The 18,843-nt window shown below is 49.0% G+C and overlaps 1 long non-coding RNA gene across 1 annotated transcript; it reads right to left on the bottom strand.

The window, feature by feature from the left end:
* Positions 1-14,327: 14,327 nt before the first annotated feature.
* On the bottom strand, positions 14,328-17,732 carry LOC138921108 (uncharacterized). The gene is made up of 2 exons (XR_011433391.1): positions 15,831-17,732; positions 14,328-15,332 (listed from the first exon to the last, which is right to left on the bottom strand). It is a non-coding gene; the product is annotated as an uncharacterized lncRNA (long non-coding RNA).
* Between the last annotated feature and the right edge of the window lie 1,111 nt (positions 17,733-18,843).

The raw sequence follows: 18,843 nt of genomic DNA, 5'->3' as shown, positions 1-18,843 counted from the left end.
AAAATCCTCCAGTGGCTCCCATCTCAGAGTACAAGTTAGGGCCTTACAAGAGCCTGCAGCATCTGTCCCCACGGCCTCCCAGATTCCATCTGCTATTCTTCTCCCTCTCACTCACGCTGGCCTGTGGCTCGAGAACAGGGGAGGCCAGCTCCTGCCTCAGGGCCTCTCTGCTCTCTGTTCTGTCTACCTGGACACTGTTTCCCCAGATATCCACAGGGCTCACTCCTCACCCCCCACAAGTCTTTCCCCAGCATTGACCTTGTCAGCGGGGCCTTCCCTGGCCATCCCACCTCCAGTGACAACTCCTTCCAACACTCCCACTGCATCTACCTCCACCTGACATGCCAGGTATTTTGGCTTCCTGTCTGTTTGCCTCCTGGAAAAAAATGCACCATAAGAGCTCCAGTTTTGTTCACTACTGTAACTGCACTAGAACAGTGTCTCCAGAAACTGAGCAGGCACTCAATAAAGAGTGTTGAATGGATGCCTCCATCTGAGAGATGATGCAGAACTACTGAGACAGGAAGGCTGGGAGAAAGCCTTGTGGGCAGAGGGAGCAGCGTGCTGAAAGGCCCCACAGAAGGCAGGAACAGGGCATATCTGAAGAACAAAAGAGACCCCAAAGGGAAGCACGGAGTGATGTGAAGTGAGGCTGGAGAAGTACGACGGAGCAGGCAGGGCTGTGGAGAACACATAGGAATCCTTGGTCTTTTTCCCACAGCCACAAGAAGTCATTAAATGAGGGATTACATATGCCCTTTACAAACCTCTGGCTTCAGTGGGAGATATGGATTTGGGGGAGGGAAGAGTGACTTAGGGTCCTCAGTTAGCAGACTAGTGCCATAGCTCAGACCACAGGTGACCTCAGCTTGCAGTGAGATAGAAGCAGCAGAGGTGGAGAAAAAGAGTTGGTTCCAGAAATGTTCAGCACACATAATCAACAGGTCTGGGGGACTGATCGAATCGGGGTAAGTGAAAGGGCAGTTCCAAGCTGACTCCTACCTTTTGCACTTGGGAACTGAATGAACAGCCCATTCACTGGGTTTGGGGAGGTGACGAGGAGGAGAGCACATGAAGATGATCTTGAAGACAGTTTTGGAAATAATGAGTTTGAGATCATTCTGAGACCTCCAAATGGAGTTTTCCAGTCGGCAGTGGGTATCCAGGGCATGATCATATCATGAAGGGTGTAGTGTCATGCAACATCGTGTAGGTTTTTACCTTCTGGTTGATGGGACATCCAAAGGTTTTAAGTGACAAAGTGATAGGACAAGATTTGTGATTCCCCAAAATCACCCTGGCCACAGCATAAACACTGGGTTGGAGGAGGGGGTTAGACCAAAGCAGGTCCGACAACAAGGACGTGGTGCAATAGACCGGGTGAATGAGCAGACGCGAGCAAGGGCTACGGGAGTGGGGAAGGAAAAGAGCACAGACCTTCTCTTTGTCACCACCCATCTCCTGCACGGCTGCTGGGGATTTTTCTACAACACACACCAGATCATGTCAGTTCTTCCACTTAAAACCCCTCAGGACCTTCTATTCACCTTGGGACTTCGACATTTCATTCTCCGACAACCTCTCTGGAATTCTCTGGCCACCCACACCCCTACTGAAAGTCCACTTCTCCTAATACTCTGCATAATCTGCATATAATCTTCTGCAAATAATCCTCTGCATCAATCTGCATTGCTGTTTAGGTTATGTTGTTTTCCTGCCTGACAAACACCTATTTATCTTTTTAAGACTCACTTCCTCCAATGTGAAAAGAAAAGCAGTGCTGACATCCAGGAGCTAGCCCGGTACCATTGATGAGGATTATTTTAGGCTGGTTACTTTTAAAAACTGCAGATGAGGAGGCTCTGAGGAGTGGAATTTGCTTGCCCTTTGATGAGAGACATTTGTATTTGTGAAGGAAGTCTCCATCTGTGGGGAGTGTCTCCCTCTCTGCACCAGGAGGAAGGGAGATGACCTTATCTCTGGAAACTTTTAATGGGGAGGCAAGGACTTAAGTCTTGTTTATTGCACTTGTCTGGTAACCTCATGGTTACCCACCACCACCAACATCCTCCTTTGTCTTTAGCTGAAGATAATATTTAAGGTGGTGGCTTCTGCCATTTACTTAATCCTGTTTGATTCTTATCTAAAAGTTATAAGACCACCCAATAACCAGACCCCACCAGCACTGATACCATTTTAACAACTTTTTTTTACATATTCTTTCCTTTCTCTTGTAAAGAGATAACTCACATACCTATGCATTAAATTTAGCCCTACTCTCAACCCATGTGTGCAGCAGCAGCAGCAGCTCTGACTGCCCATGGGTCCTGTCCCCATGCAGCAGCTCTTGACTGCCCATGGGTCCTGTCCCCATGTTATTCCACACTATTATCTAAATAAAAGAGCACTACTGCCAGACCTTGAGAGTCCAAGAAATCTTTCTTTCGACTTTTCGGCTTGCTGACCCCGCTTCACCATGAGCCAGGCTTTCCTGTTGTTAGAAGCTGGCCTCGTGCTCACACAAACCATGCTGTTTACCTGTTGGACATAAACTTCTCACAAACACCAGCACAAGGTCACGCTGCAGCAGTGATGATGTGAGACAAAACAAGACCACTTCATCATTTTGCCTAAACAGACAAATAGAAGGCCGTCATGCCATCCAGAAAATACCAAACATCCCTCTCTCCTGGCTGAAGCGAGCAACTGTGGCTTCTTTATGAATTATAGCATTTGTCTCACTCTAGTCACAATTCCTTCTAGAATTGATTGATTGAGCTACACAATCACAGAATCGTCCCTGCCTCCTGTCAGCACCCAGTCCAGAGCAAACCCCTGCTTCCTTGAACCCTCCCCAAACTATCCAACCAAGGCCCAAATCCTGTAAGTTCTTTCTAACGCCCTCATCCTGATAGGCCCCAGAGTTCCCTATGATGTGAGGCCTCCCTCATTACAAAGAGTAATTAAACCCAACTGGTTTACCTACTGATGTGTTTCTGGTGGTCTTTGCTGGAGGACATTGCAACTCTAACAGTAGGATAGGTCGGTTAAGTTTCTTGGAGGAAGTGAATGGAGTTCCAATCTGAAGGCTTCTATTTTCTATGTTAAGCATGCTCAAAACATCACCCATATTATCTTGAGAATGAAGGGTTCGGGGGAGTAAATCCGAAGTTTGTGGAAAACGTCTGAATTATATATTCTGGAGCATGGGAGAGTGACTTGACAAGAGAATCCTACTAGAATGGTCAGGCTCTGTGAGGGCACAGGTGAGGTGGGGTGACATGAATTCGAAATAGTACCCAGCTGCCCTGCTCTGTGAGTCCTATCTCCAGTACTCAAGACAAAAATGGGTAGTTTGGTTTTGGGTTTACTGGGACTGAAGGGCAAGGGAGAGGAGGCACTGCCAAGAGAATTCCGGAACGATACATTATGAACCCCAAGCTCAACTGAGAGGTAAGAGCCTAGAGGAAGCGTCTAAAGGATAGAAAATACCATGGAGGTCCTATGGAAAAAGATGCTGAGGACCTCAGAACAGAAATCCAGGCTATCATGGTGGGAATGGCGACAGGTGGATGAGAAGAGGTCAGCACTGCAGATGAGGCTTTGAAGAAAACGAGTGTCCTGGGTGTACACTGGGTCCTCCACATGCACACTGATGTGAAGTAGGATAATGGCAAGAATTGAGGCAGAGAGGAAGGTTGTGGGCCAGGCACCCAAATCTTCAATGAAATAGGGGAGTAATCAGGCAGAAAAGAGTAATGAGGAGGAAGAGAGGGTGCTCCAGCTGAGGACCATGGAGCTCAAAGAAATGGGGCAGGGGACAAAGAGCAGAGAAGACACAAATCTCCAACCTGCTAATCCTGAGATCTGCAGTGTATGAGAAAACAGAAGCACCACTTGACAGGGCCTCAAGAAAAGGATATTCCTAGGGAAGGGCCAGGGTCAAGGCAAAGAGAGGGAGGGAAGGGCTAAGGAGAGGCTGAGGAAATAGAGGTGGCTGGTGATTATGGAGCGGTAATTTCAGAGGACACTGGGAGGGTTTGGGGGGATCATGGGTAAACAAAAGAGTAGAGAACTGACTAGGGGCACAGCATGACAGGGAAGATAAGGAGAGAGAATGGGGAGTGGGGAGAGTTAGCTATCATGGTAAGTGCTTGACAGATATCTGCTGAAACAAATGGAATTATTAGGTATAAACCTAGTATATCCAATCTGACGAGTCCTAACTATCAGATTGTAGGAGTGATAGCACGAGGCCATCATGACGACAATGATGGTGATGGTCTGATGACGATGGGGGTGGAGGGTTCGTCATGACAATAACTACCAAACTTGAACACCTACTGTGTGCCGAGCACTCCACATTTAATCCTCACAACAACCCATGAGACAGATGACCTCATTAGGATCCCCAGACGGGCTCTGTTCCAAAGGAGGGAGCAAGCAAAAACAGAAGTAACGGAAGTGTAGGAGCCTCGAGAGACTGACAGGCTTTTTTAAAGTTACTTTAGGGATTTTTATGGCTTAACTCACAGCGGCAGACACCAGCCTGACCCACAGCTACAACATCTTCAGTAACTTCAACCAAATAATATTCAGACTGGAGGAAAATCAAAACTAATATAATAATAACTTATGGAAGCCTTGACTTTGTGTCAAATCCTGCGCTACCTGCTTTGCATCGATTATCTCACTTAACCCTCACATCCAAAAGGTAGGTTACCACTATCATCCCCACTTTAAAGGTGAGGAGACTGAGGCAGAAAGTGGGTAATTTGCCCATGATTCACACAAGGAATCCTTATTTAATAACATGACTTTTTCACAAGATTTAAAGTTTTAATACATTACAGTAAAAATGCAGATCACAGTATCACAGAACCTGAAAGACACTGAGTCTTGCAAAAGATCTTAAAACATTATATTATAGATTCTCACAATTTCTTTGCATGTTTTTTCAGATGAGGGAAAACCCCATGCAAAAAACCTTTGATGAAATGCCTCCGGATGACGAACGTGTGTGGTCTTTTCAGTTAGGACCTATCCCAGAAGATTCTGAGTCAGTGGGTCCAGCGCAGGCCCTGAGCATCTGTGCTCTTTTAAAAAGCCCCACAGACAACAGTGATGTGCAGTGTGAGTTGGGAACTACTGCCTTAGATTCCCCGCAGTTCCAAACCCAAACTTCCCTTACATGTTTAGACATCTGCAGACACAGAGGGCATTGGAAACTGAGGCAGAGAAGAGCTGAAATTATAAAAACCATCCAACAGAGAGTCAAGGAAAAACATACTCTAGTTAAACTATTTCTCTGTACATTTCTTTGTGTCTGAACTATTTTATAGCTAGTTTACTTTAAATAAGTTTGCAAAAAATGTTACCAACAGATATTAAATAAACCAATAAAACCAATCAATATCAAATAAGCCTAACCCTAATGTGCTACTGAAAACTATTTTATTTCCCTTTGATAATTCTGACGGCACTTCAGATTTTCTTTGCAAATAGCAGTAGATACGAGAGATATTATTTCCAATTCAACAGTGCTACAGATGTGATCAGTAGCAACTGCAAGCTGGAGAAGAAATAAAGTTGGGTATAATCCATTTAAGTCCACACATTTCACCACTAACAGTCTCCAAGCCTTTAACACCTATGTATGTATTTATCCATTCATTTAATCAACCACTACTAACAACTACTAAATGCCAGACACTGCTCTAAGTACTTTATTGATAACGAAATATCATTCAACCTTTACACTCACCTATGAAGTACCGATTATGATCACCCCATTTTACAGATCAGGGAACCGAGACACAGAATGGTTTAGTAACTCGCCCAAGTTCACACAGCTCCTAAGTGGCAGAGCTAGGGTCTGTCTGACACAGTCTGGCTCCAGAGTCATGTTCTGAAGCACTTTGCTTAGTCTCCAAGAACGTACAAAAAGTGCCAGCCTTTTGTTTTCCCCACCCTATAGTCCCTATGCGGACCCAGCTTCCAGGGCATTCTTTCAGTTCCTCTCCTTCCTTGCTCTCTCTGAATGCTCTCCTGCACTATTTATTTATTTTAGTTCTAAGCTTAAACATCATCGTCTAAAATACGAACTCTAATGGTAAATGCTGTATTTCCCAGCACTCAACACAAAATTGTAATTATCTACTTCATGTACTTATTTGCTCCCTGTCTGTCCTTTCCAACCAGGCTGTGAGGTCCACTACGTCATACACCACGTCAGTCTTGCTCATCATGTGTCCTGATCACTGAATACCCACCAACCAACCAGTAGAAAGGAAGGGCCTTGCACAGAGTGAACTCTCAATAATTTCTGTGGAAGGAAGGAATGGAGGGAGTACCCTTGAGCCGCATGCTTTCTTTTTCATGCTTTCAAGTGCAGGATACATACCTGTGCTCCCAATGCTCCCCACACAGCCCCCTAACAGGTAGGCTCTTGTGCACACACTCAAGGGCTCTGGAAAGCTTTGTGCTCTGCACACAAATATTATGTGGTCTAGACAGGCCACTTTCCCCTGAACTGGCCTGAGCTTCAGGTGCACAATGGGGATGATGACAACCCCAGTGGAATGTATCCTCTAAAAGAGGGAGACCTGCACTCCTCAGAACCCATCGAAACCAACGTTATTAATATCTACTTCACCTCTGTCTTTCCAGCAAGACTTGGTTCCAAGAAGCCAAGACCACGTGTGCCACTTCAGCGCCCGACTCCCGGGCACCGCATCCCAGGCTGGCCCGGTGCCCGGCACACGCCGCACGTTCCATGAACGTGAGCGAAGAGACCCCTCGCTCCGCGCGCCCCACAGCTGTCGCGCGACCTGACGGGCACCTATTGGCGCACAAGCCTGTTCCTCAGATACAGGTCGGCTCGCCTCTCCTCCCACCAGCCCCCAGGCCCCGGCCCCCAGCCCCACGCCCCCAGGCCCCAGCCCCCAGGCACCTCTTGCAAATAGAAGCATCTTCGCAGGTGCTGCGCACGCCCTCGTCGTCTGCGTCGGGCGAGGAGGAAGAGCGGGAGCTGAAGGAGGGCCTCCTCAGGCTAGCGGCCGTGGACGTGGAGGGCCCGGGCTGCTGTGCCCAGCGGGGACACGGAGCGGCGTCGACAGACGCCGGGGGAACGAACGAGTCCGGGAGAAAGCAGGAGTGAGCGGCCGGACTCCACCAGGCTCGGCTAGTCTGGCGCGGCTCAGAGACGCCTCCCACCACGACGGCCCCGCAGCTGTCCCCTCGTCGGCGCTGCCGCCGCCGCCTAGACGTTCACCGGGCCATTTCCCCGCCCCGCTCCGTCCGCAGGCGAGCTCATTGGAGAACTCTTTCGGCCCCGCCCGCATAACCCGGAAGTTCACCCGGAAGGAACGTAAACTTAAATGGACGCAAGGTCACCGCAGTGCTTTCAGGGAATTGTAGTCTTAGGTGCGTAGGCAGGCCGCCGGGTTTCTTGTTGCTGGTACGAAATTTTATAACTGCAGTTAACTCAGGGCGGAAGAGCTGGCAGGATACTCGGGACTAGGGCGAAGGGCAGAGAATCCAGCCTGGGGAAACAAATGTCAGCACTACAGTCAGTCGGGACTCAATCTCATTCAATAATGTAACAAATATTTATTGAGTGCCGAATCTGCGCCAGGTACTGTGCTAAGTGCTTCCCATGCGTAATCGCCTTTTTTGTGAAGGAAGGAATGTGTGGAAAAGTAATACAATGGAAAACTATGTAGCGCCGAAAATAAACCAGAGCTACCAGTTACAAGCATCAATGGCTGAATTTCAGCAACATACTATTCAGTGAAAGAAGGAAATATAACGTTTTTGTAAAGTTGAAACCAAGCAAAACTAATATTGTTTAGAGAAATGCACATATGTGGTAAAATACTATACAGGAAGGTAAAGTAATGAAGGGGAAAACAGGAATCAGGATATTTGTGACCTTTAGTAAGAGAGGATGGTAGGACACTGGAAGACAAAGATGGGAATGGGGAAGGAGTACAGAGACGTCTCTAGTTGGGGTGCGTTCACATGTTTGTTTCATTATTATGCATATTCAAGATGTTCACAACATATATTTTATACTGTGTTTATTATGAAACATTTTATAAGTAAATAAAAAAAGATGTATGCTTGTGTATTTCATTTCATTATCTGTTGGGTACCAGGGAATAGATATACTCAAGCTTTAACAACCTTGGATCACACACACACACACAAGCAAAACACACAAACAATAACAACAAAACCCAATACACATATCTTGGGTCAAGATAAGATATTAAAAGCTATTCAATGGAGAAACAAGAGCTCACTGATACCCAAAGTAGAAATGACAGTGGGGAAGGCAGAGGTTAGGGAGTTTAGCCAGGGGGAGTCGTGATAAGATGAAATACACCACTCTCCTTGACTCATTCTCAGCCTAGAGGGTATCGCAAACCACTGAACAATCACAGTCTTCCAGCTTGACAGTGTACACAGTTCATGGGTATTAGTGGGTAGTAAGTGTCACAACACGTAGTAGAAGGTGTGGATCCCATAGCTCTGGATGGTGAGGCTGAGGGTGACTGGAAGAAAGTGGAGGCAGATGCATTGATATACCTCTATTGATTGATGAGCAAAGAATGCTTGTGTTCTTTGCCAAGACTTTGAGTCAGAAAAACCGGTGATTCAGAGACTTTGGTCAGTTTTTCGCTGAGGGGCCACCCCAAAGCCTTCCTGCAGACAGGGCCAGCTCATTCCATTTAAGCTCCTGATCAAGGGGCTGGAACTTTACAACTTAGCAGAGCCATCTGGAAGTGGCAAGCTTAGCCGTCTCGGGCTGCATGATGTCTGCAAATATGTGACTGCTCTGGGGTAGCCGAGAACAGTGTCCCAGCCTGAGAAAGTTCAGTGCCACCTAATTTGCATCCTCTGACAAAGTCAAAAAAAGAGTGACTGGAGTTTAAAATCCACATGAACATTAATATTTGGAGAAAAAATCTGTGTATTAACCATGGAACTTCTCCCGGAGAGGCTAGAGAGGACATTTGTTGCATTGCCTGTCCAGGATTTCATGCTTCTATTACAATAGCTAGAGTTTATTCTGAAGAACTAAACTCTCCTTTCGGTCTACCTGGATCAGGTGAGGCTCCATGCCTGGCACTGAGGGCAGACCTTACCAAGGCCTGTCAAGCACATACAAAGCACCCCAGATATACTTCCAGGGTATGTATGTGCTTTTGTGTGTGCAGAGCTTCACCAGGTTGGTCCAATCAGAATGAATCCCAGGAATTGAATAAAAGTTACTAAGTCTGGAAGTGCTCTCTTTCCTGCCAGACTTGAACCTGGGAGGAGGTAAATTTGAACCTACTGAGAGCCCTCTTGCCACCTTATATAGCCTGAGAATGATGCTAATGGGAAGGCTAATGGAGTCTGAGGCACTGTATGCATAGCTAGGGGTGACCTGAGTTTAGAGTGTGTTAACTGATGGGAAAATTACCAGAGCCTATGGAGCTGGTCTGTCAGAAACAGGAGAATTCAGAAAGATGAAATAAACTGTCACCTGGCAATTGCAACTTTACTCCTGAGCTGGGCACAGATTATCCCTCCCTTCCCATCATCACATCCTAGCACCTCATTCAAATCATTATCTTCCTTCTTTGTGGTTCCATCTTTGGCCTGATTTCCCCAACAAGCCTTAAACAGCTGTAGTCTGTAGAAAGGCTATCTTTCTTCCATTGAGTTACTATTGCAACTTTGTCAAAAATCAGTTGGGCATATTTGTTGGGACTATTTCTGGGTTCTTTGCTCTGTTTCATTCATCTATGTGTCTATCCCTCTGCAAATACTACACAGTCTTGGTTACTGTAGCTGTATATAAGTTGTGAAACCAGGTAGACTGATGGCTCCCACTTAGTCTTCTTTTGCAAAACTGTTTTAGCTATTTTAGTTCCTTTGTCTTTCCATGTAAATTTTAGAATTATTTTGTCTATAGCTACAAAAAAATCTTACTGGTTTTTTTATTGCGTTAGATCTCTATATCAATGTGGGGAGAATTGACATCTTTACTGTCTTTAGTCTTCCAATCATGAACGTGATCTGTCTCTCCACTGATTTAGATCTTTGATTTCTTTTCCCAGTGTTGTGTAGTTTTCAGCATACAAGTCCTGGACATGTTTTGTTAGGTTTACATCTAAGTATTTTTTTATTAGTGATCCTAAGTGTATTTTTAACTTTGCTGTCTGCATTCATTGCTCGTACACAGAAATACAACTGACTTTTGTGTGTTTATCTCCTTCCTATGACATTGGTGAACTCTATTGTTACTTCTAGGAAGAATTACTTTTTTAGTAACTACTTGTGGTATAAGACATGATATTAAGATGCAATATTATGAACTGTCTTGATATCCGGTAAATCTAGGGGACCTCAAATGGCCTAACTGCAATTCCCCACTCCTCTGCGCCCTCTTCTCCCACACATAAGGTCCCCTGGCCAAACAACCCTTCTCATCACAGGGACCAGACACAGTGCCTGCTTGTTCCCGACCTCAGGCTTCAGTTCCCTATCATGGAATTATTCCAACAAGCCCATCACACCCTCCTGTGGGAACCAGGGCTCACCTCACCCTCTTGTTACCACACAGTCCTGTTACTACCCAAACCTCTGCTTGTTCAGTCAGCCCCCAAGTGCGATCCCCATGTGGCCCTGCATGGTGTGTGTTGTCCTCCTCCCCAGGCTGTGAGTATACATGATAAACTAACAAACTCCTGCTCATCCTGTCTGTTTGTTGCCGAGTGTCCTGTGTTCTGTGTTCAGACATCCCCATGAGGCTTGGATGGGAATCTCTCTCTCACCAATGGAGTAAAGAGGAGGTGACTAAAACAGTTAGCATCACAAACAAGATGACCCAACCTCACCTGAGGACACCCAGACAGCTTTCACTAACTATTCCTCTTCTAACTAACTGGGTCATTGGCAGCAGTTACCATCTCGGGTGTGAGGGCCGATTGCCGGCCAGCTTGAGCTTTAGCTTGTGTTCTGTTCTCTCAAGTGGATACTGCCATCTCTTCCCACCCAAATGTCTCATTCTTGCCCACAAGGCAAGACATATTCTTAATTTACTGTATGCTGGACTGAGGTGCCATCAGGTGTGGCCTGTGTCTGGCAGGCGGTCTCCCAGGCTCGCACCTGAGGCCAGTGGCAACACAACCTCCTAACTGGTGGGTGCTTGAGTTCCACTTCCTGAATGTTGGGCTGGTGCTCCTTGGTCACTGTGTCTAGCCAGATTACCATCAGTGGCTGCTTGGGGCAGTCGCAGAGACACTGTTTGGGAAAGTACACCCCCCGTACAGTCCTGGGGATGACCCCCTCTTTAGCTTGAGAAAAGGAAGGAGGCCACAAGCCCAGGAAGATTTCAGAAGGACTCCTGGTTCCCTCCTGAGTCAGTGCTGTTCAGGCAAAGGCAGTGAGCTCACCCATCTCCTGTGCTGCTGCTCATCTTGCTGCTGTCAGGGGCTCTCCAGACTCATAAGGGTTTCGAGGTGCACATGTATGGCAACTCATGGCCCAGGCACTGATGACAAAAGACAAAAGTGTGTCTAGGGGAGCATTTCATATTCAACTTCTCTCCCAATGCAAAACCCCTAACCAGCACATTTGGGCTTTGCTTAGTGTTGTTCCTGACCAGCATGCCAAAAGACTAATCTTGTCATCAAGAGGCTTGAGGTCCCTACCTTGGCCATAGACAAAATGACCTCCCAGATGTGGACTTCAGTACTGGGGAGATTGACTGGCATTCCCTGGAGGAAAAGGATACTCATCTATGAGGTCCAACACCTGGTTCTCTTTCTCCATAACCACTCAGAAGGTCTGCCCACATGTCATTGGATGGAGAAACACAAACACTGTGACTCTCCAGGCAAAAATGTCCTGAGAGAATATGCACAGAGAGAAGGGGAGGGGGAGGGAATCAGTCCCCAGGGGGGAGAAGGTAGAGCTGCAGCAGAAGATGGCTTCCACCCCTCAACGTCTGGATGGTGGGGGGGCCTGTGCTCCTCCATGCACCCTTCTGCCTAAGCCTGGGTGGCACAAAACCCTGATCCTCAGGGTTATGAGGAAAATAACGCACAGCACCCCTGTGGCACAGTGAAGGTGTTAATTCAAACCTGACTTAAATACAACCATTGCTGTGAGAGTGGCCCTAACCCTGATGCTCCCGACCTGAGCCTCTCTGGAGGGAAAAATGATAAACAAGAGCAGGGCAGAAAGACACTCCCCAGCCTCAAGTGCATCCTGTGACCATCAGACCAATCAAAAGATAAATGAAGGAGAGAAAGCTGGATACGTGCGGAGGAAGCAATCACACAAAAGAACGAATTCCAGAAAGGCTCACAATTTGGCCCAATTAGAAATTGAAAATTTACTAAAATAATTTATATGGTGAAAAGATAAATGGCACTGACTGGCCTTTTGCCTCTACAACACTGGTTCTGAACTAACTTTAACATCTGCTAAAATGCACCAGTTGGCAAACCTTCAAGGCTTTACACCAGGGCTCAAATTACAGTTATACTTAGTGTAGTAACCATGTTTTCCACTTTCTGTACTAAATGCTTTGACATCTGAGGCCTTGGTCACCTTGGAGGGACTGTCTCTGCCAGGGCTAACTAGTTGCTAGAGATAGCAGATGACTCCTCAGTGCGCTCCTTTCATAGGTAATCATCTAGAGTCAACATCCCAACCCCCTCCTCTATGAGGCTCTTCCACTCTGGGCCACTCTTCTGCCCTCATCACCCCAGGGACAGGGACCAGACAACCAGGGACACCACTGAGCCCTGAGCCCACTGAAATGATTCAAACTAGCCAATCTAACACCTGTTTTCGCCTCCTCGCTCCTAGCTTCCTGTGGAATCCACAAGAAAGGCTCTCGCCCACGTTTTCCCCTCACTCCTTCTGCCTCCTGACTGACCCTGGCGCTGCCCTGTGTGGCCTTCCACGGTGTGCCCTGCCTCCTGTTGATCAAGATCTGTGAGGACAGAAAACTTCTTTCTTCATGACAGCTATTTCTATATCTTTGTATTAGACTGTCCCTAGTGGAAACAAATCTTGGGTACCCTTAAAACACCTGGGATCCCACTTCATTTACACAAGGCTGAATATTTTGCTATTTTATATTTGGTTAATACATTCTGTTCAGAGCCTGTTTGAACATCCTCTCAGCCACAGTTTGCCATCACCTCTGAGAGGACATGTTTTTACCTTGTTACCACAAGTACCTAAGCCATTCTGCTCTCACAGGCAGTCTTTGCAGACAGGATCCTCACTGAATCCCCCTTTCCCCAGGAGTACAGATATGATGCAACTTTTATGACCTCCTCCTTCGAGGACATTTGTTTGACACACTTGTAATGGACATACAAGTCCACAATCTTTTAGTAGTTTTTTGGTTCTGGAGGCAACATAACCCTTGTGTGCAAATTTTATTTAAGCCTATTTATGCTGTTACAAATAAATTAGCCCACCTTCAGCGGGGGTCTGCTCCAACAAAAGGCTCTGCAAACTGTCCAAATTAAAATCACCAGGCACTCCTGTCAGAGCCTCAGAGACTCCTTCAGTGAAGAGGCTTCAGCGACCTCCTCTTATGCTTCCTGGAGCCTCTGGACCACCCACGATGTGCATACACTCTCTCTGGGCTTCTGATGCAAGAAACCGCCCTCCTTGGCCCTGCATTATACTATAGTAGAGCAGCAATCACTGGTCATGCACTGGGATCTTCGGGATTCTCCCAGACCTTGAGCCTCCATACCCAGCTGCCCACTATTCCTTGGGTCATGGAAGCAGTACCCCACAAGTTCAGGAGTTAGCAAGGCCTCTTTGCTACAGGATGGAGCCAAACCTGGGCCACATGGCATGTCCTACCTGCTGGCAAGGGTGCTCTCCCCTGTCCCCACTCCATTGCCAGGTGCCATGATGCTGGAGGATGTTACCCCTTCCCCAGGTCGCTTAGTACCTGGGGATTCCCTTAGGATCAACCGAGTGAACGTCAATGAGAGTTTATATACTTGAGTTTGCTGATGACCACTTCTCCTTTCTGGCCAATTGTGCTTCCAGGGAAGCATTTGTCTTCCTCCCTAAAAGTCTCAGTCATCACCAAGGTGTAATTGATGTCAAGGCATCAAAGAATCAATTCTGGTATGAGGCCTGAAACGAAGATTCAGTATTAAGTGTGGCCTTGACTTCCGGTCAAATCAGAGGGCCTCAAATGGCCTACTTGCAAGTTCCCTACCCTCTCTGCTCCCACAGTTAAGGTCCCCTCACCAAAAAGAGCCCTTTATCACAGGGACCAGGCACAGTTGCTCCACAAGTAGTAGGCTCCAGTTTACTATCAGCCTGTGTAATTACTCAAAGAAGGCAATCATACCTTCCTGCAGGAACCAAGGGTCACAACCACCCTCTTGTTACTGAAAAGTGTGCTCCCATAGCCATACATATTTACTCTCTTCCAAAGAGCTCTCCCTGTGTGGCTCTGCATGGAGTGCAGTGTATTACCCTGGGATGGGAGATTACTTAACAAATAAACTGTTGTTGAGCTCATCTGTTAAGCATTCAGACATGCCATGACCTGAGAGGGGGTGAGAGTTGCAGCATCTAAGTGAAGAGAAGGAAAATTAAACACTTCTGGTGTGTAGTTTCTTGAAGCAAGGGCTCTGTTGTGATAAGGCAGATGGTCCTGAAGTCATTTGAGTCAGAACCTGTTCGGGGTTTGCAGAAAATCGCACGTGGCAGGAGGGTGGCCTGTATGTGGGTGAGGAGCAGGGAGGAAAGCTGCAGAGGCGAGGTCTTGGAGATTCAGCTAAAGTTCAGCTTCCAGGAAATGGGTGACCCTGAATTATTTCAAGCAGGGAAGCGATGAAACCAAACACAAACTCAGGTTTGTTTACCCAATTTTGCAGCAAAGCCAATCAGTGAAACGTTAGGATTATAGCAAGGAAAGAGGTTTATGATCAAGAGGCAGCCAGACAAGGAGGTGAGAGTAGCTATGCAAAACTCAAAGGAAAAATACTGGGGTTTTTAGCTGCGGTTTCGGTTTCGGGTAGGGGTGGGGACCAGGAGAGCGCTGCAGGTGAAGCTTGAAGTGTCCTCTGCTCAGGTGTGACTGTCGTTTGTGTTTCTTCGTGGGTCACAAGTGTGAAGTCAGTGGGGTTCGACGTGTTGCATGCCGTGGATCTTTGTCTGTGACGCGGAAAGTTGGCGATCTGTCATTTCAGCTGGTCCAAGTGTCTGCACAATGTCCGCTCAGGGGGGGTGCCGGGGGGCTGCCATCAAGCTGCTCTCTGCTCTGCCATCTTCCTGTTGTTCTGCAAAACATCCTCAGAAACTTTGGTTACGTTCTTTGCCACGTCCACCCCTATGGGGGCCGGGCACAGTGTCAGTAACAGCAGGGTTTTCCTCTTGGGTCACCCTCCCAGCAGTGTGGAGGATGGATCCAAGGGGGGCCAAGAGGGCAGCCAATAAGATCAGTAAGGTAGCCAAGGGTTCTCTGGGAGAAGTGACACCTGCAGCTCCATGCTTTTCGGCAATGGATGGAGGACAGGGGAGGGCACCGAATCTGACATGTAGGACATGCCACAGGGACCATTTTTGGATCCATCCTGTTGCAAGGAGGCCTTGGTAACCTTCCCGCACTTTTTGGGTGCTGCTTCCAGGACTAAAGTGATAATAGGCAGCTGGGAATGGAGGCCTCAGCGTCCAGGAAAGACTCTATTTCCAGAACAGGCCAGTGATTGCTGCTCTAATACTGCCGAATGCAGGACCAATGAGGCGGGCTTCTTGCTCAGGAACCAACAGAAACTTACCCACGTTCTGGGTTTTCCAGGAAGCATGAGAGGAGGTTGCCGAAGCCTCTTCACCAGAGGAGTCTCTGAGGGCTCTAGTGGGATGGCTTGTTGATTTTAATTAGGACAGCTTCTAGAGTCTTTTGCTGGAGGGGGTCCCCGCTGAAGCTGGGCTAATTTGTAGGTCACAGCATAAATGGCCTTAAGTAATATTTGTAGACAAGGACTATATTGCCTCCAGAGGGAAGGGGTAGGATCAGGAGAGCGCTGCAGGTGAAGCTTGAAGAGTCCTCTGCTCAGGTGCAACGGTGGATCCCATTTCTTCACGGGTCACAAGAGCGAACTCAGTAGGGTTCGACGTGGTGCATGCCAAGGATCTCTGCCTGTGACGCAGAAAGTTGGCGATGGGTCATTTCAGCTGGTCCAAGCCTCTGCACGGTGTCCAGTCAGGCGGGGGCCAGGGGGCTGCCATCAAGCTGCTCTCTGCTCTGCCGTCTTCCTGTTGTTCTGCAAAACAACCTCAGAAACTTTGGTTACTTTCTTGCCCACGTCCACCCCTGTGGGGGCCGGGCACCGTGGTGTCAGTAACGGCAGGGTTTTCCTCTTGGGTCACCCTCCCAACAGTGTGGAGGATGGATTCAAGTGGGGAGGGGGGGCAGTGTGCCAGGAGGCCAGCCGGCAAGATCAGTAAGGAGTCTACTGGGCTGGTTGCGTGCAAGAGACAGGAAGGCATGCGGCAGAGCAGCGGGGACGGCAAAGAAGTTAAGGTGCTTGGCTCCCTTTGGGAGTCGGGAGGCTGCGAAGTGGGTGAGACAGAGAGCTCAAGCGTGGCCTTGAGGCCTCTCGCTCCCGGGTGATGAGATGGGCAGAGGTTTTCTGAGGTGATGAAAGGAAGGTAAGAGGAGGGGTAGGGTTTTGTTGGAGGATACCGGGCTCCCCTTTGGACGTGTCAGTTTTGAGAAGCCTTTGGACATCCTGAGAGGTGCGTCCAGCAGACAGTTAGAGAAAGCAGCGTGGAGTCAGGGGCAGGGTGATGTCAGTCGTACGCACTCAGAAGCCCTGGGCATCTGGGGGCGAGTCGAATCGTAGGAGCACATGAGCTTGCTCTGAGACCCGAGGGGTTCCTGTTCCCTGAAGACCCTGCCTTCGAGAACAGAACCCTTTGAGAAGTGGTCGGGAGGAGAAGCTGCAGAGGAAAGTGAGACAGAAGGGTCTGAGGTTAGGAAGGGCACCTGGGGAGGGGGCCATCCCCCAGAGAAAGAGGGTGGAGAGAACTTTCAGAGACTGTAGACGTGGGCAGCATTCCTCAGACACCACAGAGAGTTTAGGAAGGCGAAGGAACCGAAGGGCGTTCCCTGGCCTCCTGCTAGGACGTGACGGCGAGGAGATTTGGGGAGTCTTTCGAGGAGCCGCTGAGAGACGAGGCGATGACTGGATGGCTGACGAGAAGTCGAGGTCTTTTGCCAGCAGCTTAGCCGTGAAAGGTAGAGAGAGAAGGCGGTGGTGGAGGAGCAGAAAGGAGAGGTGTGGATGCTGGGAGAGACTTGGGTGTGCTCAGCGGCTTAAGGAAAGAGACGGGCCGAAGAGAAAGCAGCTGGCAAACTGAGGGAACGAGATCTTTGGGGGAGGCTGAGCAGATGGTTCCCAGGGCACCCCACGTGGAGCCAGGACCCTGGAACTGCCAAGCTGAATCCCTCTTCCTGGAAAACCAAAGGGAAAGGGGAGGGGTGGGTGGAGAGAAGTAGAGGGACGTTCAAACGGGGGTGGGGGGGTGTGGGAAAGGGAGAGTTCTTGACTAGCTGGCTTCTGATCTCTTCGGGTACCGAACGGTATGAGGACGATCCCGCTTGAGGCAGGCGATGGAGATTTGGAGGGGCTGTTGAGGAAACGGGGCGGGGGATGGGGTTGACCATGGCCCTCTGATGGGCTTGGGGGCAGAAGCGGCTTCCATGCCCATCGCGAGGCGCCGGTTCAGTCAGTCGGTGTCCATCCGGACCACAGACCACAGACCCCTGCTTTGGAAAACAACAAGATGCAGTTGGTAAACCCTTGCAAAGATTTCTGACGTCTGGTGACTGGCTTTTCAACCAAAAGCGAGTCAGGGAATAAGATCCTCCAGTGCTTAGGAGTTTTCCTGTCTGTCCCAGAGGCCAGAGAGCACCCGAGGGCGGTTTCCCAGGAAGTGGAAAGAGGAGGAGGACCGAGCCGGGGGAAACCAAGCTTTCCTTGTGAAGTTTGGATGCCCTTTGCACGTTGGTGCCCTTCCCCTTTCTTCCTACTGTCCCGGGAGTGGGCGCCCTCGCGCGCTTTCTGATTCTGCAGCACTAAGGCAAGTTAGGTTCCCGCTCCCTGAGGGAAAGCTCAATAAACGCCCCCCTTCCCCCACCCCCACCCTTCCCACCCCCCCACCCCCCACCCTCCCGCAACCCCCCCACCTCCCAGACCCAACCCCCACCCCCCACCGCATGCCCCCCAGCCATCGGAGACAGTGACAGCGTGACAAACAGAATCGGAAGCGTCCTTGGCCCACAGCCTGCGATCCCACGGGTGCCGCGCCCGCTCTCCAGAGAAGTGACGTCCGCTTTAAGTTGGGTGACTACCTGCAGCGACACCCTTTTGAAAGCGTGAACCATAGCTGTTTCTTTGAAAGCTCCAGTGAAGCCGCAGAGAAACCTGTGACCTTTAGCACAAGGCCACTTTGTGCTAAGGAACCCGCAGCGAGGGACCGGCTTTCCTGAAAGCGCCGTCGTCTCCTCTGCGGCTTGGGGAGCCTCTAGGGCTTGGACAGGCCTTGGAGCAGCCCGGCAGCACTCTTGGCGGGTGGCAGCAGCCAAGGTGTGCCCGTGGGCACGACGTCGGTCACGGCGTCTAAGAGAAGGTGCCCAGACCCTCCGGTTCCAGGGCCGGGTGGGTCGATGAGAGACACGGCTGGGGAGCAGGGATTCCCGTCCGATCTTCTGGGGGTGGCTGCGAGGGCGGTTCTCAGAAGAGCTGGCACGCTCTTAGCCAGTCTCTTCCTGGCGGGTGCTCCGGG

Source organism: Equus caballus, chromosome 27 (genome assembly GCF_041296265.1).
Source record: "Equus caballus isolate H_3958 breed thoroughbred chromosome 27, TB-T2T, whole genome shotgun sequence".
NCBI lineage: Eukaryota > Metazoa > Chordata > Mammalia > Perissodactyla > Equidae > Equus > Equus caballus.
This window is presented reverse-complemented; position numbering and strand designations above follow the sequence as displayed.